Genomic DNA, 25,578 nt, shown 5'->3' on the forward strand with positions numbered 1-25,578 from the left:
TTTCAGGCCCTAATCACTTGCATGAAAAAGTACATTTGCTTCTTTTACTAATTACTTTAAATCAGTGTCCTCTAATTCTCAATCCGTTCCTGAGTGTGAATAATTTCTCCCTATCTACTCCATCCAGACCCCTCATGATTTTAAATACCACTATCAAACCTCCTCTCTAAAGTATACAGTCCTAACTTCTTCAATCCATCTTCATAGCTGAAGTTCCTCATACCTGAAACCATTCTCATGAATCTTTTCTGCACCCTCTCTAATGGCTTCACATTCTTCCTGAAGTGCATCACCTAGAACTAGACACAATACTCCAGCTGAGGCCAACACTAGTGACTTATACAAGTTCAACATAACCTCCTTGCTCTCGTATTCTATGCCCCTATTAATAAAGCCCAGGATATTGTATGCTTTATTAACCACTCTCTCAATCTGTTTTGCAACCTTCAATAACTTATGCTCATAGGGACCTAGGTCCCTCTGCTCCTGCACCCTCTTTAGAGATGTATTTCCTATTTTATACTGCCTCTACATGTTCCTTCTACCAAAATGAATCACTTCACATTTCTCTGCACTGAGCTCCATCTGCCACCAATCCACCCATTCCATCAACTGGTCTATGTCCTTTTCAAGTTCTGCACTATGATTCTCACAGTTCACAATGATTCCAAGTTTTGTATCATCAACTAAATTTGAAATTGCACCCTATACAACAAGGATTAGGTCATTGAAATATGTCAGGCACCAAGATATAGGTCATTAGTATATATTAATTATTAATATATATTAGTTACATTAATATAGCAATATATATTAATTATATTAATATATAGTGGTATGAAGGATATGAGGGGCCATTGGGGATGTGTGGAGGGGCACTGGTTGGCATGGGTAAGACCTTTTGAACATATCTAGAGGGGAACTGGTTGGCATGGGGGCACAGGTAAGACCTTTTGAACGTATCTAGAATACGGTATACAACACCTCTGTAGGGTTGTGAACCAGGAGATCTTGAAAAGCTGGCCCAAATGCACAAAAATTACGGAGGGTTGCGAGATGCCTATCCCTGCAATGCAGCCGGCAGAGTTCACAACCCATACCAACCTGCACCCCTAACCTGCACTGGTGAAAATTGGGTGGGGGGGTGGGGGGTCAGGAATGGGAATCCATTCCCACCCATCATTTTTAAATGTGCACAGTCTCCCTGACTCCAGAAACTCAGTGACATTCCTCCCAGTTGTCAGCAATACAGCTGTGCAAGCACTTGATCACTGCTAGAGTAAAAAATTAACATGCACTTGCTATACTGCAGAGAGTTAATTCATTGCAACCAACACACTTCCAACATTTCATTGCCAGCAAAATGCTATATTTATGAAAATAGAAGGCTATCCAAAACAAGAATACAATAATTTAGGAAGACGTGGTGAAATGAAGAGAAATACAATAGGAATAGGGGACATTCACCACAGTTAACACAAATCCTTCAATAATTAGAATATCACATTGAATGCCTTCAATGCTTGGAGTAATTTGGTTATCTTGGCTTGCACAAAGACAGACCACTTGGGGCAAGTTACTGGAGAGGTGTTGTCAATTATACCCCAGCCCTCTAAAGAGGGGAAAAAATAGAAGTATGTAAATAAGACAAAGAAAAAAGTGGAAATTCTTCACTTTGCTTAGGTGGCTAGGTTGGGATAAGAAGTGAATAACAAAAGAAATGTTAACATTTCACCCTAGATGTACTGCTACACTGTTTCTGTCGCAATCAATGGAGGAAGATGTTTAACTTGTCACTCCAGACATAAGACTGGCATTATGACTCTGTCACTCGTTACAGAAATCATTTGATTTTCATTTCCATTTATAAATGAAAGTCAGGTGATTTCAATAACGGGCAGACATCGGCAATGCCAAGTGTACAGCTGAGTAACAAGTTGAAAATCTGCCTTTGTCTGCAAAACAAAAGTTAATAAGGTTACTTCCAGTTCTAAGTTAAAGGAGAGTGATCTTACAGCAGTAATATTCTATCAGGATTCAGATAGTGTTATAAAACACTTGGGTCTATGAATCCATCTGGATGCCCTCAACAAGCTGCTCATCTCAATGATAAACTTGGAATTTAAAGTCAAATTCTCCTCTCCTCTCCACCCTAACCTCGCTTCAACACCCCCACACCCAGTTCCAGTAATTAACAGCCGAGGACATCTGGTGCTCCCTGCATCAGATTCAACACCTCCATATTCTCACCTCTCCAAAAGTCAATGGGGGTAATCTTAACCTCTCCATGAAAGGCAAGTAATGGATAGGGATTTAATTGGGAAAAATCAAAGGAAAACCATCGTCAGCACACCTTACTTCCACAATAGGTTTGCTGTCAGCCAAGTAACCTCAAGCAAATCTATGATGATTTCTCCCCCACAACCATCCCTGTAATCTATTTGACCCTTCCACCTGATCTTTATTCCTTTCCACCCCATGATCTGATCTCTTCTCCCCACACCATCCTCGCCACCCAGCAGGCCCTCGATCTTCTCAATTACAAGGGACTGTCCCCAACTGCTGCCTTTTACTGCTGACTTTTTCATCCAGCAGCTGCCCAGCATCTCAATCTAGCCAGCTGTTGGGCAGAAAATGGATCTTAAAAAATACTAATGAGTCTGCCTTTCGGTATTTTCCTCTTTCCTAGTACCTGACAATTGACCCGACTCCTTCCCTGGCAATATCGGATATAATGATTCAGTGCTGAAATAAGTATGGTTTTATGTTTGCCAGCAACTCTCCCACCATATCATTCTTCACTTATGAACTAGAATGCTAAGTGTGAGGGGCGCCATGGCCAAATCTCTATCCTATACATAGCATACACAAAAATGCATATTCCAGCTCAGGTCACTGGATAGCATCAAGAACAAAAATGTTATTCGATTACTCTTTCAGCTGCTATTAGCAGATTCAGCACAGAACTAAATTGGAGATCCTCCTGGCTTGTGCACTATTCACAAGAGTGTCCTACATCAACTAACTTGCTGGAGTCCTTTGAGGAGGGAACAGAGCAAGTTGATAAAGGAAACACAGTTGATGTGGTGTATATGGATTTTCAAAAGGCATTTGATACAGTGCCACACAACAGATTTGGGAGCAAAATAATAGGTCATGGAATAAAAGGGAAAGTAAGCACTTGGATAAGAAATTGGCTGAATGACAGGAAACAGACACTAGTGATAAACGATTGTTTTTCAGATTGGAGGAAGATTTGTAGTGGAGTTCCCCAGGGGTCAATGTTGGGACCCTTGCTCTTCCTGATATGTATTAATAACCTAGACTGTGGTGTGCAGGGCATGATTTCAGAATTTGCAAATGATATGAAGTTTAGAAATGTCAACTGTGATGGGGATAGTCTTGAACTTCAAAAGGACATAGATATGTTGGTGGATTGGCTAGACATGTGGCAGATGAAGTTCAATGAAGAGAAGTGTGAGGTGATTCGTTTTGACAGGAAGAATATGGAGAGAACAGTATAAAATAAAGGGAGAGCCTCTAAAGGAAGAGCAGGAACAGAGGGACGTCAATGTATACGTACATAGGTCATTGAAGATGGCAGGGCATGTTGAAAGAGCAGTTAATAAAGCATATAGTATCTTAGGCTTTATTAATAGGGACATTGAGTACGAGAGTAAGGAGGTCATGCCGAACTTGTAATAGACATTACTTAGGCCTCAGCTGAAATACTGCACCCAGTTCTGAGCGCCATAATTGAGGAAGGATGTAAAGGCATTGGAAAGAGTACAGTGAGATTCACAAGAATGATCCCAGGGATGAAGAACTGTAGCAAAAAGGATAGAGTGGAGAGATTGAGACTTTTCCTAGCAGAAAAGAAGGCTGAGAGGAGACTTGTTAGAGGTAATTAAGATCCTGAGGGGTATGGACAGGGTAAATAGTGAGAAACTGTTCCCACTCAAAAGAACACCAAGAACTAGAGGGCACAGGTTCAAAATAATTGACAAAAGGAGTAAATGTGATGCGAGGAAAATCTTTTCACCTAAAGGGTGGATGGAGTCAGGAACAAACTTCCTGAAAGGGTGGTGGAGGCAGGTTCTATCGAGGAATTCAAAGGGATTGGACTGCTACCTGAAAAGAGAGAATGTGCAAGGTTTTGGGGATAAAGCAGGGGAGTGGGACTAGGCAGAATGCTCTTTCAGAGAGCCAATGCAGACTCGATGGGCCAAATAGTCTCCTTCTGTACTGTAAATATACTATGATTCTGTGATACTGTGAATTCACAGATGACCCAAGATGCAAGTTGTTGCCTTTCCTTTTATTTAATTCGTTGTAGGAAAGTGGCTGAAACAGTTTTGTTGCGGGTAGTGGATAAGTTGGAAGCATCCACAAACCATATCTGCAACACGATGAGACTGGTGTGTCAGGACATCAAACTCCCTGCCAAACATGGTAGTCAAGGAGATTGCCCCAGCAACAAAATCTCAGGCAGAGATTCTAAGGACAACAGTTGCTGCTATATATTCCCTCAAAAGCAATCTTGCTCATGACTTCACTGGGACTATTCAATCTGTTCCCATGCAGACCATTAGCCGAACCAGTGCCCAGCATTAATAGTTATGTTCACGTGAGAAGAATTTTAGGTTGAAGAAGCAAGAACAGAAATGGCGAGATGTAATAAAGTCCCAGCCAGTAAAAATAGAAATCTTTTGTGTTTATGAATTATTCTTATACAAACCATTAGTACTCTAAGGCCTGAATGTTCGCTGAATCGGAAGGGCTCCACACCTTAGCCAAAACGGCGCCTGAGCCCGGTATCCACAAGTTCCGCCCCCGAATCTGGCACCCACCATTTTCGCTGAGTGGGGGTGGGAGAAAATGGGGGTAGCACGTATTTTGCCCATCATGATCTACAAAGGTAGCTGTGCATTTAAAAGTGCAGCTGCCTTCAGTCAGAAGCACTTTTAGTTATACAGGTTTCTGAAACATGACTCGTGGGCTTCAGACATTTGAGGGAAAAGTCTAAACTTGGCAGAGTTCTTTGGAGAAGTAAGGTACACTTTGGAAGAGATCATGTACTCCTTTGGGATTGATAAGAGTAGACATGAATATGTAAAAAGTGGGTATGTTCTGTGAAACTGTCAAGTCATTTAAATCACTGCTTTTTAAATTTTGAAACAAGAAAAAAGCCTGTAGTTGCAACAAAATTGGTGCTTGCAATTTCACTAGCTTTTTGTTGACATAAACCTGAGGGTTATCATTTTAGGATTAGCGCTCCTTAACAGCTTCCACAACCTATCTTTATCACCATGGGGGCCACTAAGTTCACAATTTGATTGACAGCTCCAAGAGGTTACTGAAAGATCTGTCTTCAATGTGGTGCTATGAATATTGATGTTTGATTTTTATAAGGGATTAAGCACTTGAAGGTACTTAAATGAATTGAATGGGCTTTCATGAATCAGTTTTTTTAATATAGTGAATTCTGTAATAGATACTTAGAACTTTATTTTATTTCATCTCAGCATGGGCTCCTGAGGTCTACCCATGGTGGATAATGGGTGAGTCGACATGGAGACAGTTAAGGGCAAAGGGTAGTGGTTGGGGGGGGGGTCATACATTAGCATGGATTGGCACAGGGGCTATGAAGGGCCTTGGGGATGAGTGGGGGTGCCATACAATGGATTGAAAGGTATGACAAGCCACGGAGGGTGGGCAGGGTGCATGAGTTGGTATGGAAGGTGAGAATAGGTGTGGCCGGCTTTTTGTTTTACTCTTTATTACAACTGGGACGATGTCTCAGGGCACTGAGATGGGCCTTTTAAACAGCCCGCCTCAGCACCCAACAGAGTCTGTGGCTGCCTTGGCACCGTTTCCGGGGTCAGCAGGTCCAACTCACAGTTAGCACCAACACACTCTGATCCTGGAATGAAAATCTGATGGTTTGGGGCAATTTGTCCCAAGTCGGTCTTGCAGAGTCAGGAAATTTCCCAACTCCGAGTGCCTGACTTAGGAACTAAAATTCAGCCCTGGTTGCCGTCTAATTGAGGTTCAATACAGGTTTAACATAACTTCCCTACTTTTCAATTCTATCGCTCCAAAAATAAGCCTAACTTTTGGTTTGCTTTTTTATGGCTTTGCTGATCTGTGGCGCAATTTTTACTGATTGGCGTATTTGTACTCCGAGATCCCTTTGTTCATCTACCTCACCTCTGACAATGCTGCTCTTCCTTTAGCACAAGACGCCCACAGAAAGGCAGCTGTCATTACAAACATACATACCACAATCTGTTTCAACTCACCAAGATTATGCAATAATAAAGCAAGGTAATTATGCAAAGCAGTAGGAGCAAGCAGCAAAATAGTGACAGGATGAATCACCCTATTCCTGCTTGACCTAAACACCTACAAAAAAAAAAATGATAGTCTACAAGAAAGCGAATATTCATTTGAACCTATTAAAGAAACAAGGCCATGTCAGGAATAGATGTTTAGCACAGAGTTAACCTATTCCTAACCCAAAGAGTTATTATTGGAAGTAAAAACAAACATTTTGATTTAAGTACAGAAGGAGATTCATTCTGCATCGGGATGCATTTTATCTAATCTGAGAGTTGTCATCAGACCTTGGATAAAAGCAGAAATTTAGAAATGTTTCATTCTCCAGAAAATGAGAACAACCACCTTGAGAAACATACACAAAAAAATCATGGAGCCATGATTTCAAAGATCTGCCATTTTGAAATTCTCAAAATGCCAGGAACATAAGGGCCAGCTGGTGTTGGTGTTGGAGTTGACCAAAAACTGAAGTTTTAAATATGGCTGTGATCTCAAAATCCCAGATTTTGCCTGGTCTTGAAATTGTGGGATAGGTTTTCCTTGCCATGAACGAGGAACAGGCCAGAGACTATTCTGCTATCTCCTAAAGTCAGCCACCCACTTCCAATATTTTCTGCCAGAAGTGACAGCCACTGTAGAGGCTACCTGTCCATAATTTTGGAGGGCATATTCATACGATAAGTGAGATAAATAATTTCTGTATTTCCTGTCATTAGTACCTTAGCTAATACAGCAGTGTGGGCTTTAAAAGCTAAAGGCTTCGTTGCCTTTGTTGTATTTTGCCAAGCAAGAGAGTTGGAAATATTTAAAAGGGCTCTCAACCACGCCACATCACCCAGTTTTCCCTCCCCCACCCAAGGCACGATAACTTGTGGCAGCTGAAAACATTGCCCGAGCCCAACAAGTTAATGAATTCAAGCCTGGAGGATGCACCAGGATCAGGGCAAAAACAAACAGGCAGGTTCAAGGCCACAAAAAACCAGGAAGGCCACTTGGATCAAGCAGTCTTGTTGGTGTTCATCCTCTGTTTCTATATATCCCTTTATTCCCCTTTCATTGAACTACCTATCTAACCTAATGCTTAACATAGGCATGGTTTCTGCTTCAATCACTAACTCATTCTACAGCCTCTCAGCCCTTCTAAGTTTTATACTGCACTCTCTAAATTTCTTGCACTTAGCCTTACATCTATGTCACCTTGTTCTAGACCCTGAACCACTGTGAACAGCCTGCTTCTTTCTACTCCATCACATCCTTTCTAAGCTGAAAAGCCTAAACTCCTGCAGTCTTTCCTCAAAACTCTTGCAATTGGTCTCATGATTCTTCTCTCCACTACCTCCACAATTGAATGTCTGCCTTGTTTCTAGGTACCCAAATATGGATGCAGAATACAAGGTTTGGTGTGACCAAACCTCTAACTCTTCTGACTTACACTTGACTGTACTAGTCAGAGGCAGCACATAGAATGCCTCTAACTTTAGAAGTAATTTGTTTGATTTGTGGTTTCTCAACATTCACTTTAGCAGGCCAAAATGATACTGTACAACAGAATTAAGGTCTCAAGGATTCACCAATGTACATTGCTAAGCATCATGTGGTATTTTCTGATGGTGTTTTCTCCTTTAAACTAAAATAATTTACTATTTCACGTTTAGTATGGTTATACAGAAGGTGATTTTAGACCTCAAAGTCTCAGGTGCAAGATTTAAGTTCAGCTCCTCAGCGAAAGCGCCTTTGCTGCCAATTTTGAAGTAATACTATTCCCTCTTTCTTTAAGGAACCCATTCTATGGGGAGATATTCACTATGTCACTCTTCCTGCCTATAAACAGTGCTACACTTCAGCAGAAAATGTGGGTGTGAAAGTCCTTTCATTGCTATAACAACCAGATATAGCTTGTGCAACCTCTCCCCATAACACCACCTCATTTAACTGGCACTGCATGCATCATAGATTCCATTTGATGGCCAGCAGACACTGAACTTGAAGAGTTTTGAACAATTATTACAAAACACTTCAGAATGCATCTCACTAAAAGATCACATCCACCCTTGACAAGGTACAAGTAGAACAGAAACCAGCAAAATAGAACATTTTATAGGCTTACCTATTTTAGGAAGGTGAAAAATTAGTGAGACATTTGCTTTCTTGTGATATCATGTACAACAATTGAACATGACTAGTTAATGGGAGAGTGTTCCCAATAGCTGATAATGTAAGTGCACAGTGCAGTACAGAGCCATACGACTGGGGAACGTTCCAGATTCAGTCTCTAATCTGTGCGGCATTAGATTATCTCAGGTGGAGCCATGCTGTAATTTGACCTCATAAGAAAGGAAGAACCTTTGCTTTGTTCCTAAATCATATCCAGTTGACCCTGCTGGATTCAAGCCAAATCAATTACAATTTTCACCTTCAAAAAAAGAGGAAACTGGAACACTACAGCAGGATATTTTGACTGTGTTCACTCTCTGCTCGAGATGCTGTATCTTGGAAACAATGATCTGTCTGGAAACAAAAATCAAGTCATCATAAAATATACAAAAGTGGTTTATACTTTCTGAGAAAGCTGTTGGAAACATTGAAAGTATAAAGCAAGATATCCATCCTTGGAGACTAGGGCTGGACATTCACAGAGTCTGGGATACTCAAGGGACCTTAAAAAATGGCAGATAGAACTCTGATCTGGAAGTCCCAACCCCATTTTCAGCACTCACAATTTCCATTTTAAAAAAATTCTTTCACAGGACATGGGCATCGCTGGCTAGGCCAGCGTTGTTACTGCCCAGGCCAGCGTTGTTACTGCCCATCCCTAATTGCCCTTGAGGCAGTGGTGGTGAGCCACCTTCTTGTAATGCTGTAGTCCATGTGGTGTAGGTACACCCACAGTGCTGTTAGGGAGGGAGTTCCAGGATTCTGACCCAATGACAGTGAAGGAATGGGGATATGGTTCTAACTTAGTATGGTCTGTGGCTTGGAGAGGAACTTGCAGCTGGTGGTGTTCCCATGCATCTGCTGCCCTTATCCTTCTAGGTGGCAGAGATCACAGGTTTGGAACGTGTTGTCGAAGGACCCTTGGTGAATTGCTGCAGTGCATATTCTAGATGATGCACACTGCTGCCACTGTGCATCAGTGGTGGAGGGATTGGATGTTGAAGGTGACGGATCGGATGCCAATCAAATGGGCTGCTTTGTCTTGGATGGTGCTGTTGAGCTTCTCGAGTGTTGTTGAAGCTGCACTCTTCCAGGCAAGTGGGGAGTATTCCACCACACTCCTGACTTGTGCTTGTAGATGGTGGACAGGGTTTGAGGAGTCAGGAGGCGAGTTATTCTCTGCAGAACTCCCAGCCTGACCTGCTTTTGTAGCCACAGTATTTATATGGCTGGTCCAGTTCAGCTTCTGGTCAATGGCAAACCCAGAATGTTGGTAGTAGAGGATTTGGTAATGGTAATGCCGTTCAGTGAGTGGAATCGTCCTAGATTTGCACTAAGTGCGGTAGCAGGCAGGTAAAACAATGTTTTCCCCGCCGGCTGCAATGACGGCTTCTCACCCCGTATCGTCCATTAATTATGCAAACCTGGGAAACATGCCGCTTCCACGGTGGACGGGCTCTCATTCACCTGTCACGCCATCACCTCGCCACTTCATCACAACAGGTGCCATATTTAAAGTGCAGCCGCATGCCCATCTCTTAGTGCTTCCAGCCCAGGGCTGCTGCAAAGAGGATATGGCCCTGAAAGGCAAAAAGACTGCAGCCCCCAGGTTCAATGATGCATCCCTTGAGCCCCTTTTAGATGCTGTGGAGGCCCATTGTGATGTCCTCTACCCCCGCTCTGGCTGCAGGATGGGCAGCAACATCACTAATCCGGCTTGGGAAGCAGTGGTGGTGGTGGTCAACATCAATGCCCTGCAAAAGAGGACTGAAACCCAGTGCCACTGCGGATGAATGGTTTCATCTGTTCCGTCAGGGTAAGTCACTCTTCTCATCACTCTCAACTCACACACTCACAAACCCATCACACATCCACAGGGATCTCACACCTCAGGGGACAACACCACTGACTCACACACATCTTCACATCTCCATTGTATCCTCATCCTGTCCATAGATCCGCTCATCACACAAACATCCTTTCAGGAAGGAAATCTGCCATCCTCACCTGGTCTGGCCTACATGTCACTCCAGACCCACAGTAATGTGATTGACTCTTTAAAATGCTCTCTGAAAAAGGGCAATTAGGGATGGGCAATAAATGCTGGTCCAGCCAGTGACGCCCACATCCCATGAACAATTTTTTTAAAAATTCCACGCAGTGCCATGTGTCCTGCTCACAGAGGAGAAGCCTGCTCACATCAGCAGCAAAAGGTCCCTGACCACGATAGAGTGGCCCACACTAGGGCCCTCGCTCACTTTGAGGAGCATGCCATCACGCTGACTGGCCAGGACATGGACCATGCCTGCGGTGACAGTGAGGTCAGCAGTGAAGGTGAGGACGGCGATGAAGGTGAGGTGAGAACCCTGCACCACATCGTCCCTCTCTAAACGCAAATGTGAGCGTTCTATCTCCTGCTTTTGACTCTGCTTTTGACTCTGCTGCCATGAACTACTTATCTCTACTTTGGTTCACAGGGAGCGCTGCCAAGCGACTGATGCCCTCAGCCAGCCAGTCCCTCAGTTCCATCCAGGAGGACACCTCCTCCATTGAAGAGCTGGAAATAAGCAGCCTGGAAGGCCTGTCACAGCGCTTACCCACACCCTGCACCAGCGCAGAGATACACACCTCGGTGGGACCAAGATCTAGAGCAGGCTCAAGTTCACAATCTGGTACTCACCGAACAGACACATGTATGCAGCAGCAGGAGGTTTGTGCGAGCTCCCTGGCACTCAGAAGACTGCTGGAGACCAGGCATCTGTGAGGTCCGAGTCAGATGATCAGCCTCTGGATTTGGCCTTCCAACTCATCCTGGAGAGTTAGCAGAAGGCATGGGAACATCAGGCAGGCTGTTGGAAGTCCTCAACAAAGTGGCACACAAGTCGAAGGAGTGCGTCCGCCTGCTCTCTGATGAGGTGGTGCCCTCATAGGCGTGTATGAAGGTCTCCATGGGGAGGATGATGGGCGCCATGCAGATCCTGGTCCAGGGAAACGTGGAGATGCGTGCAGACCTGCGCTCCATCGTAGGAGCCATGGGTGAGTTCCTGCAGTGGCAACACGAAGGGAAAATGGGGCACCTTGACATCCCTCCAGGTGCTCTTCATCTCAGAGTCAGGCCAGAGCCCTGGGGCAGCAGATGGAACAGTAGCTGGACAACTCTGAGTCATCCACTCGGGAATCTCAGAGGCTGTCAGCTCCCTCCAAGTCCCCTTTTCCTGTGACCCCCTCAACTTCATCCTCTGTCATCGCAGAGGGAGCAGCTAGCCAACGAGTGATTCTGGAGGAAGAAGTGTGTGGGTGGAAGGGCCTTTTGAGGCCTCGTGCAAGCACTCTAACACACACACAGATCCTTCACATATCACACTCACCTCAATGCACTGAGCATTTTCAATGCTGTCTGCTGGGGTTCATTTTCAGTTGTCTATCTGAGCTGACCTGCATCTTCGTCCATCCAATAATCACACTCGCATGTAGCAGCTGACCTCGCCCACCACGACTGTCACTTCACTTTCGATTTGGACAGTAAGGTCTGGAATCGCTTTTTTGTCAGCTCCCCGATCATTTCCCCCAGTCACCCATTTCCTTTCCCCCATCACTGTTGATGCCCCTGACATCACCCTCCACCTCCCCTCCGTGACTTGCCAGCTACAGCCCTTTTCCTTCGTCCAGGTGAACGTGCATGTTCCCTTCCTTCCCGAAAATCCCACCCCCATCCACATTCACCTCCTGGACCTCCTCCTTCCCACCCCCAGGGTCCGTGTTTGCATTTGCGTCCCCACCAACCAATCTCGCCATTCCATCTGCCACTACCATCGAACCCTCACCCTCCCACTTCACTCTGCCCTCGGTCATTCTCATCATTCCCTCATTCCACTCCCACCCTCAGTTTGCTCCCCAGGAGGCAGTCATGGATACATCTGAGCCCTCACTTACACGTTCACCTGGACATCCCCCCCCCCCACCGGACCCCTTCCCCCTCAGAACCCTTTCGTTCCGCCCCAGACTCCAACCCCTCTTGGTCCTCCCATCCACCATGGACTCCACTTCTGCTTAGCCATTCCCCCTTCCTGACTCCTTCAGACACCCTTACTTCTTCCTCCAGCCTTACTTCTTCCTCCCCTGGACTCCATCCCCTTTCTGCATTGCTTTCTCCCCACCAACTCCCTCCCCTCTCCACACTCCTTCCTCCCCACGGACTCCTTCCCCACTCTACACTCTCTCCCCTCTCAAACTCCTTCCCTTACACCTTCCACTGCCCCCTTACACCTACTTCCCCAGTTGTCATCCTCTCCCTTGTTACCCCCAACTTCCCCTGGACTCCCTCCACACCACCAACCTCCTCCTCCCACACCCCCAATATATCCATATTCCCCCTCTCCCAACCTCACCCCATCCTGACACCTCTTCCTCTCCCAGCTGATTCTAGACCTTCCCCTCCAACCCACCGGTACATCTTCCTCTCCAAAGCACAGCTGGACCTTCCTTTCCACCCCCTGAACCATCATCTACTGAGAGCAGACCCTCAACGGTGACTTTCCAACTCCCGTGAGTTGCTTCGCAGCAGAGTAATGTCCATAAGAATCTACCCAGCATTCCATGGACATACCTCCAGTGTGCAGTTGGTGTTGGGCTGCAGCATCTTCTGCTCCTTGGGTGTCCGCGATGTGAGCAAGTCCCTGGAGGTAAGTTCCGACTTCTGAATGTCACACTTGTCAAGACGTATTCTGCACAGTGTGGATGGATGACCTAGCGGGTGTTGAGGGGGAATGAGGCCTTAAGACGATATGCGGATGTATTACCATGAGGCTCCCGATATCCGATGGCGGACAACGCAGCCCGCCATCAACAGGCTGAGCAGATGATCGCAAACTGCTTTCTCACCATATTGCCCACTCACAACGCCAAGCAAGCCCAATGGCAGTGGCATGGGCAATTCTAACCAATGTCAAGGAGAGACAGTTAGATTCTCTCTTGTTGGAGATTGTCATTGCCTGGCACTTGTGTGGCGTGAATGTTCCTTGTCATTTATCTGACCAAGTCTGGATATTGTCCAGATCTTGCTGCACATGGGCACAGACTGCTTCAGTATCTGAAGAGTCGTGAATGGTGCTGAACATTGTGCAATCATCAGCGAACATCCCCACTTCTGACCTTATGATAGAAGGAAGGTCATTGATGACACAGCTGAAGATGGTTGGGTCTGGGTCACTACCCTGAGGAACTCCTGCAGTGATGTCTTTGAACTGAGACGAATGACCTCCAACAACCACAACCATCTTCCTTTGTGCTAGGTATTACTCCAACCAGTGAAGAGTCTTCTCCGATTCCCATTGACTCCAGTTTTGCTAGGCCTCCTTGATGCCACACTCAGTCAAATGCTGCCTTGATGTCAAGGGTGCTCACTCTCAGCTCACTTCAGGAGTTCAGCTCTTTTGTCCATTTTTGGACCAAGGCTGTAATGAGGTCAGGAGCTGAGTAGACCCTGGCAGAACCCAAACTGAGCATCAGTGAGCAGGTTATTGCTGAGTAAGCACCACTTTTTAGCACTATTAACGACACTTTCCATCACTTGGCTGATGATCAAGAGTAGACAGATGGGGCAGTAATTGGCCAGGTTGGATTTGTGTACATGACATACCTGGGCAATTTTCCACATAGCTGGGTAGATGCCAATGTTGTAGCTGTACTGAAACAGCTTGGCTAGGGGCGTGGCAAGTCCTGGAACACAAGTCGTCAGTACTATTGGCAGAATATTGTCAGGGTCTATAACCTTTGCAGTATCCAATGCCTTCAGCGTTTCTTGATATCACGTGGTGAATCAAATTGGCTGAAGACTGGCATCTGTGATGCTGGGGACCTCCGGAGGAGGCCGAGATGGATCATACACTCAGCACTTCTGGCTGAAGATTGTTGCAAATGCCTTATCTTTTGCACTGATGTGCTGGGCTCCCCCATCATTGAGGATGGGGATACTTGTGGAGCCAGCTCCTTCACAGTTTGGCTGACAGCTCCAAAAGATTATTAAAGGATTAGCTGTCGTTGATGTGGGGTTATGAATACAAATGTTTGTTCTGATAAGGGATTAAGTACTTAAGAGGATTCAAGTTTAATTGTCCACCACGATTCACGACTGGGTGTGGCAGGACTGCAGAGCTTAGATCCGATCCATTGGTTGTGGGATCGCTTAGCTCTGTCAATTGCATACTGCTTTTGCTATTTGGCATGCAAATAGTCTTGTGTTGTATCTTCACCAGGAGACACCTCATTCTTAGGTAAATGATGCTGCTCCTGGCATGCCCCCTGCACTCATCATTCAGTGGGTAAGGGTAAAGGTGACGTGCGTGAAGTGCACCAAGGGAAACCCAAATTCAGCTGGGCTATTCAAACTCGGTGCACAGGCCAAGCAGATCCAATTTTCACTCCAGTAATGGCCTCAACCTGTTGCATGTGCTCTATGACTTCGTGTGGAGACGTTAATGCTTGTAAAAGGCATAAAAGGTATGTAGAACAGTCAAGCTATCAAGATCCCCTGCCCTTTAAACTTTGAAAGAAAACTGCCTGCCTTTGTCGGAGAGGGAAAAAAAATTGCTCTAGCTGTTTCAATAGATATTTGTTAACATAATCCAAAGGGCTATCATTATGGCATTATTATTGCATTGCTATTTTCACAACCTGTCATTAGCACTGCTGGGAGGGGGTGGTGAGGGCAGTTATAAGTTCACAGTTTGGCTGACAGCTCCAAAAGGTTATTAAAGGATTAGCTGTCATTGATGTGGGGTTATGAATACAAATGTTTGTTCTGATAAGGGATTAATTACTTAAGAGGATTCAAGTGTACTGAGTAAGATTTCATGAATGAGGGAATTTTTTATGTAGCGAAGTCTGTAATAGATACTTAGAACTTTCTTTTATCTCAGCATGGTTCCTGAGGTCTGCACATGGTGGATATAGGGTGAGTTGGCATAGAAAATGTAAGTAGGAAAGCGTGGTGGGTGGGGGTTTGGGCTGGCATGAGTTGGCACTAAGTTGGCAAAGGGGCTATGAAGGTGGGTGTAGGGACATGGGTTTGCATGGAGGGTATGAGGGGCCATTGGGAGGTATGGAATCCTGGGTTGACATGGATGGGGAATGGGTGCTAAGGGCTAGGAGGCCTAATATTTAACAAAACAACTGGGCAAGGTCCTAGAGAACCAAGGCAGGCCTTTTAACCAGCCTGGCAGCCCCTGTGCACACTCTGAACTGTTTCTGGGGTCAGTAAGCCTGACTGCAGCATGCAACCCAACACCCTCCCCACCCCCCCACCCCCCACCCAAACCCCCCAACCCCCATAACTAAAATTGCATCTTTTAAGCCACTTTTTCCAGAGGCAGGGGAGCTGAGTTTGGAAATTTCCTGACTCTTGCTGCTCACCTCTACCATGAAAATCCAGCCCTAGAAATTTGGATTCCACCCCTTTTAAATTTCAGCAAAAGGCCCTGTGCCTTGCCCTGTCCCTGCCCCAGCCCACCATCGGGGAGGCAGTGGCATAGTGGTATTGTCACTTGTCTGGCAATCTGGAATCCCACGGGTAATGCCCTAGGGACTGCAGATTGAATCCCACCTCAGCAGATGGTGGAACTTGAATCCGATAAAAATCTGGAATTAAAAGTCTAATGATGAACATGAAACCATTACCAATTGTCTGGTTCACTAATGTCCTTTAGGGAAGGAAATCTGCTGTCCTTACCTACATGTGACTCCAGACCCACAGCAATGTGGTTTACTCTTAAATGCCCACTGAACAGGGCAATTAGGGATGGGTAATAAATGCTAACCAAGCCAGTGATGCCCACATCCCATAAACTAATAAAAAAAACCATGGAGGGCAAGTCCTGGGCTTCCCTGAAAATCTCTGCCCATTATAAAGGTAAAGAAATTCTTGTGCCCATGTTGTGCTTTGATGACCTCAGGACTTCCCAAAGTGCTTTACAGCTAACAAAAAACCTTTGAACTGTTCAATGCCCTCTGTAGACCTCAACAGGATTCTTGTCACCCAATAGCTGACTTCAGTCCCACGGAAGCATTCAGAAACGCCTCTCGCTTTCACTCGGCCCTGGGAAAATGATTACCTTGATCTCCAAGAACAGAACATTCAATCTTTCTTTGGTAACGTTTATGTTTGCTCAGAAGTGCCTGGGAGCACCTCGGCCAGATCATCATTGGCAATCAGGGACAGGAGTCACTGATATGCCTGTTATGTAATTTACCCTGTCACCAAGATCAAGAGCAGGACCTCCAACTTTGGGCTTGCACTAGCAAACTGGACCTGTGTATCTCAGATTAATATTTTCCTGAAGTTTATAGAATACCAAACAATAACTACTATAGCGGGTGAGTACTCAGCAACCTCTCTCTCACTCAAATACACATACCCCTTCAGTGTTTTTTTTAAAGTTTCTCCAATTGTAGAATTCAGCCTTACATAGTTCTTTGAATAATTTTGAAAAATTTTGAGCAGAACTACCAGATGTTCCATTACTACAAGTGATAGAAAGGTGCTGAAAAATCCTGGGAAGTTAGGTGCTTTGCAGATGATCAGAGTGCACAATCCAAAAGCAGAATGACAACTCTGGAAAATTATATTAATCGTAAATCTAAACATTCAGGCTTTTAACGAAGGCACCAAAAGGGCACAAAACACATTTCAATGAATAACTTAATCATAGAGGACGTAGAAATTTCAGTTACTGAAAAAACTGGCAATGGAAATATTTAGTGGAGCAGGGTATCAGAAATTTCATAGCACTTTTCATAATTCTGTGCTGTAACCATTCTATGATTTTATGAAATCTTACCCAAAAAACAAACACTGAAAACAGTACTGAGTCACCAACACCAACTCTTTTGTGTGAATTTTTCTATTTGTCATCATTCCTTTTCTGTTCTTGCAGCATTAGTAACCTCTCACACCGCGGGTAGAATTTTCCCCATGAAATCCAGGACCTCGCTGTCAAGCTCAAATGGGGGTTAGAAGGCCGCACTGTGTGGGAACAGTTACTCAGCCAAGATTTTCCGCAAATTAGTCAATAATTGAATATTAATGTTACCAGTAACACAGCATGGAGTGAATTAAACTCAGTTAAAAGTGATAGCACATGTATCACTATACTGATCTTACTTTGTTTTCTAGATTCTGTTCAATGCAATGCAGCTCAAATAGCATTAAGATCAAAAGCACCAAACACTTCCATTAGATCAATAGGATACTCAGCATGCCATCCTTCGTCCATTTATCTACATGTGACCACTCTGAAATAAGCTGTAAGCCCAGGGTTAATTTCCATCAACTCTGGTGACACTAACTACCTTTAACCCACCACCATTGACTCTTACTTCTCAACTGCTTGTCTGACAAGTCAAGGATGAGCCAACACTCACTACAACTTAACAGGCAAAACTGCCATGAAATCTTTTCTCTCCACCTGATCAGACTTACAAGGCCTTACTTTAATTATCCATTTGGAATAAAGTACCTTAAATAATGCAACACTCAGTAGTACCTTGGCATGTCAACTTTAAATTTTGAGCTCAAAGCTAGAAATGGGGTATGAACTCACAGTATTCTACCTCTAACACTGGGATGTTAACAACTGAGCCAAACTGGCACTTTCAAGAGAGGTAATGGCTGAAAACCAGCCTCTGGCGGTGGAGCAGAGGCAATGGAATAGACTACAACCTAAAATCGGAAAAGTGTTGATGAAAATATGGCTGGATAAAATTCCAAAATATGGAGGGCTTTAAAATTGAGACAAAAATCTTAAAGTTCTCTCAAATGCAGAGAACCTGCAGAACTGTACAAGGGTGGAATGATGGGTTTGAATGACCTTGTCATTTAGAGAATTAGATCAGATTAGCTGAAATTCATGAAGATTGGAGGCAGAGAAGCCAATGAGAGCACTTAAGAAATTGATCCTCAATGAGATGACTGCTCAGTTAAGGCTTATGACAACAGAAGAACTGAAGAAACAGTCCTGATCATGTGGGATAGAAAACTCTGCTGAGTGTTAAATGGAACAACATGGATGTTTTATTCAGATGGTGGATATTAACTGGGGATTCACATGCGCTCCTATGTATACAGTAAAAGACAAGCTGTTGGTTGGCTTTGGAGATTGTTTGTAATGTGTCTCTGTAAATAAAAACTTATAAGTGTGTAAAGTCTAGGCTCTGGTTCTATCCTTCACTGTCTGGCTGAGATACAACAAAACTTGTTCACCATAGGTTTCAACCCAAATAAGCCAGGGAGAGAGAGGGTGTTAACATCAGAAGCAAAAGAGATCTTAAGTTTTGCCAATAGACAAATGAATTCAGCAGGTAACAGAGAAGTGGAGGATGGGATATTAAAAGGGTAAAATTGTATTTAAAATAAAACTACAAACCAATAACACCATTCCTGCTTTACAGGCACTGAAGTACACATAAATTTCATCATTTATGAACTTCATTGAGGATGTGAACCATGTAAGGAATAGGGCTAATTCAGTACCATTTTGACCTGCATCTCACCAGGTCAAACTTCTGAGTTGCCTTGACTGCTCTGGGGTGGTGGGGGTAACCAGTTCTGGAGATTGGTAGATTGCACAAGAGAATTTCCAAACTTAGTACAAATATTAACTATGTTTGTTTGTAGAGTTTCAAGCTTTGTGACATGAAGGGCACCGTCATACAAGTGGTGTTGAGGGCCTCAGATCAATCTCAGCACAGGCTTCTGTTTTCTTTCAATCTGGGTGGTTTGTGCGTGTGTGAGGCCAGGGTGCCACACAGGCACAGCATATTCAGATAAGGATATAGCCAGTGCAGATCAACAACAGGTCATGGACAGGGAACCTGAAAGGGATGAGGGATCTGAGGATGAATATCTATTTATATTTGTTTTTTTCTTGAGCATACTGTCCACTTCGCCATCTCACTTCAAGTCGACTTGAATATCTATATCCAGGATTTTCAAGGCTTTCACCTCTGTCAAGGTGTAATTACTTAACTTTATGTCAAGTGGCATGTGCACATGTCTACAGAAGTCTATTTGCATGACATTTGAAGCCAAGCTGTTCCAAGTGCCTTGATCTTGGCCTGAAGCTTCTCATTTATGTTTTCAATTGACAATTTCACAAGAAAAAGAATAATAATTAATTTACACTCATTTTGCTTGTTTTTTTTTGTTCTTCCCTTCTTTCTCAGTCAGAGATTGTTGTCATTGGGATTTCAGTAAAACATAATGGTGGGCACATCTGCTACAACTGTTAATTGTTTTTTAAAAAGGTATTCAGCACTCCCAATGGCTTATGGGATAAGTATATGCATAGAATATGTGTCCATTCCTCCAGGATTACTCTGGAATCCCTAAGAATTTAAATAATAATCTTCTGGACAGTGCTGCAAGCAATCCAAGAGAAAAACTAGCATTTTTTTCATTTTCTTTGAACACTTGAGTGTATTCATTATAAAAGTACTGGAGATGTGGGAAAATGCTTGGCTGAGTGGGATGGTTGGAGGCGGGATGCCTTTTGATGAAACCTCAAGGAACACATCCAACCAGAGTTGGCAACCCTAATGTGTTCTGATACTATCCTTCAACCATCATCACCAAAATAGATTAACCAGTCATTTACCTAATTTACAATTTGTGGGACCTTATGAGTAAACTGACTGTTTTACCCGCCCTATATAACAGCAGCTCCATTTCAAAAGCCATTCACTGCCTGTGAAGCACTTTGAAACATCCCAAGAATATGATGGGATGCTATACAAATGCACATTCTTTCTTTAATCTCTACAGCTTTTAAAACCACTTTTGGCAGAAAATGTCATGATTAGTCTTACCTTAAACTCTCATCACTAACTATGAACCAGTACAACATTCCAGTGCTAAATAGCTCCACTTGCCCTATCCCAAAAAAAAGCAAGGTTTGAAAGGACACACCTCTGGCCCATTTTCTTCCTCTTCTCTTGTTTCTTACTCTTGGTGGTGTCCTCCTGTTACATCAGCCAAATATCTCTTCTTTGCAAACTAGCCCAGTCAATGAATAGACCAGTCAATGGCAATGATCACTGCCAATCCCAGCCATATTTTCATGTAAAATCCAAAACAAATCCACTGTCCAACAGGAATTGCTGAACATCAGCCAATTGCAGCAATCCTGCCTTTTCCTTCTATAGTTCAGAGAGCCCATGGCTGCTGCCCAGGCTGAGCCTGTGTAACCTGGCAGAGGTAAGGGTTAATATGTTGGAATGTTCTCATTTTTCTGCCTTAGTAGCAGAACATATTAGGGTTGCCAACCCTGCTTGGATGTGTTCCTCGAGGTTTCATCATATGGCACCCTGCCTCCAGGGTGACCCCATCCAGTCAAGCATTTTCCCCCTCATCTACAGTACTTCTATAATGAATACATTCAAGTGTTCAAAGAAAATGAAAAAAATACCAGTTTTTCTCCTGGATTGCTTGCAGCACTGTCCAGATGATTACTCTTTAAATTTCTAGGGATTCCAGAGTAATCCTGGAGGGATAGAAACCCTATTCCATGTATATACTTATCCCATAAGCTATTCGGAGTACTGAAAGCCTTTTTAAAAAACTATTAACAGTTGTAGCAGATGCGCCCACCGTTATGTTTTACTGAAATCCCAATGACAACAATCTCGGACTGAGAAAGAAGGGAAGAACAAAAAAAAACAAGCAAAATGAGTGTAACTTCAAATTATTCTTTTCCTTGTGAAATTGTCAATTGAAAGCATAAATGAGAAGCTTCAGGCCACGTGCAACATGTTTGCATGGTCTGGAGGTTGGGCCAAGTTAGTAGGGGAGATAGATGAGGCTTCACAATCAACATGCGATGAGTGGCACAAATCAATTTGCTCCAAAAAAAAAAGGTTGCACTCTCCTCCTGCTGTATAAAAAAAACCTGGAGCTACTCCAAGTTTCCACCTCGTCACTGGGGAGAAAAGAAAAACAAACTGTGGAAAACTCTGTTGTGCCTTGTTCTGATTGAACCACCCAACTTTTTGGGATTAAGTTGGAGAAAGGGGGAGATGCTGCCCTGTTTTCCTTATTGACGACTATAATTATAAGCGAACGCTATTTAAAAACAAACTTTTTTTTTAAAATATGGAGTAAATACCAGCCAAGGATCTAACTGTTCCACTAAGTAAAAGGCTGTTCCTTCATACATCTGCCACGGGATGCTCATTGCACACCGGTGCCCTTCACAGCAATCACGTTAGCAGCAAGAATTCCATTTCTTTTGAGAAAATTAACCTTTGCCAGGGAAGACCGAACCAACTTGAGCTCACACCCATTCTCAAGAATCAGTCCATCACACTTAACAGCAGGAGAGGAAAATGATAAAAGCTTGTACATACCTGAAAAAGGGCCCAGATGCTTTGATTTGGCTACATGACCCTTTGGAAACTAATATTAAAATTCACATGTAGGCACATATTGGGATTGCAAAACATTTCAGAGTGGATACAACGAGGCCTGAGTACAATGAGAAATGAGTTCCAACTTGTGAATTCAGTGGAAAGGGAGAAGGAGATGCTGTTTATTGTACCTTGTTTCAGCCTCCAGCTGGTGAGTATTTGAAGACATTAATTAGGTGGTGAGTTTTAAGATTTTGGCTTGGATTTTTGCTCCCAAGGCAGGTACTCAATGTTGAAACCCCCAGCTCGTTGCACCCACCTCAGAAAGAAATGCCCCAAATGGCAGGTCTTCGTTCTGGGGCAGGCAGGTGCATGCCAGAATTGGACCTGCTGGTCCCGGATGTAGGGCAGAGGCAGCCACAAGGCCTGCCAAGCACCCAGGTAGGCTGTTTGAATGATCCTCCTTGGATCCCTGGGCTTCGTCCCAGTTGTTTTCTTAAGCATTAAGCCTTCTAGCTCTCACTCCTCATGTCCCACCAACATCCATACATGCCAACTCATGCCCCCATCCACCCCCATTGTCCCTTGTAGCCCCTTTGCCAACTCAGTCCCAAGTCATGCCCGTCCCTCACCCACCACCATTGCCCTTACACCCTCCATGCCAACTCACCACGTTTCCACCTTGGGCAGACCTCAGGAGCCACACTAAGATAAAAGAAGGTTCTAAATACCTATTACACACCACTTTTTTTTTAAATCACATTCATTCATGAAACAAAAACAGAAACAGAAATACCTGGAAAAACTCAGTAGATCTGGCAGCATTGGCAGAGAAGAGCACAACTGATGTTTCGAGTCCTCAAGACCCTTCAACAGAACTAAGCAAAAATAGGAAAGGGGTGAAATATAAGCTGGTTTAAGCAGGTGGGGGGGGGAGTGAGGCGGATTTGTTGGGACAAGAAGCCAGTAATAGGTGGAGATAACCAAAAGATGTCACAGACAAAAGGACAAAGAGGTGTTGAAGGCGGTGATATGATCTAAAGGAATGTGCTAATTAAGAGTAGAAAGCAGGACAAACAAGGTACAGATAGATCTAGTGGGGGTGGGGTGGGGGGAAGGAATATTAAAAAGTTTAAAACGTAGAGATAAACAATGGGTGGAAATACATTTGAAAATAATGGAAATAGGTGGGAAAAGAAAAATCTATATAAATTATTGGAAAAAACAAAAAGGAGGGGGAAGAAACGGAAAGGGAGTGGGGATGGAGGAGAGAGTTCATGATCTAAAATTGTTGAACTCAATATTCAGTCCGAAAGGCTGTAAAGTGCCTAGTTGAAAGATGAGGTGCTGTTCCTCCAGTTTGCGTTGAGCTTCACAGGAACAATGCAGCAAGCCAAGGACAGACATGTGGGCATGAGAGCAGGGTGGAGTGTTGAAATGGCAAGCGACAGGGAGGTCTGGGTAATGCTTGCGGACAGACCGAAGGTGTTCTGCAAAACGATCACCCAGTCTGTGTTTGGTCCCTCCAATTTAGAGGAAACCACATTGGGAGCAACGAATGCAGTAGACTAAGTTGAGGGAAGTGCAAATGAAATGCTGCTTCACTTGAAAGGAGTGTTTGGGCCCTTGGACGGTGAGGAGAGGGGAAGTGAAGGGGCAGGTGTTGCATCTTCTGCGATTGCATGGGAAGGTGCTGTGGGAGGGGGTTGGAGAGTAGGGGGTGATAGAGGAGTGGACCAGGGTGTCATGGAAGGAACGATCCCTACGAAATGCGCCGGGTGGGGGGGGTGAAGGGAAGATGTGTTTGGTGGTGGCATCATGCTGGAGTTGGCGAAAATGGCGGAGGATGATCCTTTGAATGCGGAGGCTGGTGGGGTGATAAATGAGGACAAGGGGGACCCTATCATGTTTCTGGGAGGGAGGAGAAAGCGTGAGGGCGGATGCACGGGAGATGGGCTGGACACGGTTGAGGGCCCTGTCAACGACCGTGGGTGGAAAACCTCGGTTAAGGAAGAAGGAGGACATGTCAGAGGAACTGCTTTTGAAGGTAGCATCATCAGAACAGATGCGACGGAGGCGAAGGAACTGAGAGAATGGGATGGAGTCCTTACAGGAAGCTGGGTGTGAGAAGCTGTAGTCGAGATAGCTGTGGGAGTCAGTAGGCTTGTAATGGATATTGCTGGACAGTCTATCACCAGAAATTGCGACAGAGAGGTCAAGGAAGGGAAGGGAAGTGTCAGAGATGGACCATGTGAAAACGATGGAGGGGTGGAGATTGGAAGCAAAATTAATACATTTTTCCAGGTCCAGACGAGAACATGAAGCAGCACCGAAGCAATCATCGACGTACCGGAGAAAGAGTTGTGGGAGGGGGCCGGAATAGGACTGGAACAAGGAATGTTTCACATACCCCATAAAGAGACAGGCATAACTGGGGCCCATGCGGGTACCCATAGTCACACTTTTTATTTGGAGGAAGTGAGAGGAGTTGAAGGAGAAATTGTTCAGTGTGATAACAAGTTCAGCCAGATGGAGGAGAGTAGTGGTGATTGGGGATTGTTCGGGCCTCTGTTCAAGGAAGAAGCGGAGATCCACCAGACCGTGCCCGTGGGGGATGGAGGTGTAGAGGGATTTCACTTGCACTTCCCTCAACTTAGTCTACTGCATTCGTTGCTCCCAATGCGGTTTCCTCTAAATTGGAGAGACCAAATGCAGACTGGGTGATCGCTTTGCAGAACACCTTCCTTCGGTCTGTCCGCAAGCATTACCCAGACCTCCCTGTCGCCTGCCATTTCAACATTCCATCCTGCTCTCATGCCCACATGTCTGTCCTTGGCTTGCTGCATTGTTCCAGTGAAGCTCAACGCAAACTGGAGGAACACCACCTCATCTTCCGACTAGGCACTTTACAGCCTTTCGGACTGAATACCGAGTTCAACAATTTTAGATTATGAACTCTCTCCCCCTTTCCGTTTTTTACCCCCTCCTTTTTGTTTTTTCCAATAATTTATATAGATTTTTCTTTTCCCACCTATTTCCATTATTTTCAAATGTATTTCCACCCGTTGTTTATCTCTACCTTTAGCCTTTTTAGTACTCCTTCACCCCACCCCTCCCCCACTAAGTCTATCTGTACCTTGTTTGTCCTGCTTTCTACTCTTAATTAGCACATTCCTTTGGTTCATATCACCACTTTCAACACCTCTTTGTCCTTTTGTCTGTGACATCTTTTGGTTATCTCCACCTATTACTGGCTTCTTGTTCCAACAATCCCCCACCGCCCCCCCACCCCCCCCAACCCTTAAACCAGCTTATATTTCACCCCTTTCCTATTTTTACTTAGTTCTGTTGAAGGGTCATGAGGACTCGAAACGTCAACTGTGCTCTTCTCCACCGATGCTGCCAGACCTGCTGAGTTTTTCCAGGTATTTCTGTTTCTGTTTTTGTTTTGGATTTCCAGCATCTGCAGTTCTTTGCTTTTATTCATTCATGAAAGCCCATTAAACACATTTAAATACCCTTAAGTACATAGCCCCTTACCAAAGCACACATTTGTATTCATAACCCCAGATGAAAGACAGCTAATGTTTTAATAACCTCAGAGCTGTCAAACTGTGAAATTATAGCCTTCCACTGTGATAATGAGCAGTTTTTTTTTGGGGGGGGCGGACAGTCAAGCATTAATAATGC

General features: G+C 44.4%; 1 protein-coding gene across 12 annotated transcripts in view; it reads right to left on the bottom strand.

Annotated features, from left to right (window-relative positions):
* Positions 1-25,578, bottom strand: part of LOC121281982 (Krueppel-like factor 8) — a 192,994-nt gene that overhangs the window by 70,387 nt on the left and 97,029 nt on the right. Inside the window, exon 4 of one of the 12 annotated variants that reach the window (XM_041195292.1) lies at positions 8,753-8,847. The exons of the other annotated variants lie outside the window; for them this stretch is intronic. The gene's annotated coding sequence lies outside the window, so the exon portion shown is untranslated. The remainder of the gene's footprint in view (positions 1-8,752; positions 8,848-25,578) is intronic. 12 annotated transcript variants of the gene reach the window in all.

This window comes from Carcharodon carcharias, chromosome 9, assembly GCF_017639515.1.
Source record: "Carcharodon carcharias isolate sCarCar2 chromosome 9, sCarCar2.pri, whole genome shotgun sequence".
NCBI lineage: Eukaryota > Metazoa > Chordata > Chondrichthyes > Lamniformes > Lamnidae > Carcharodon > Carcharodon carcharias.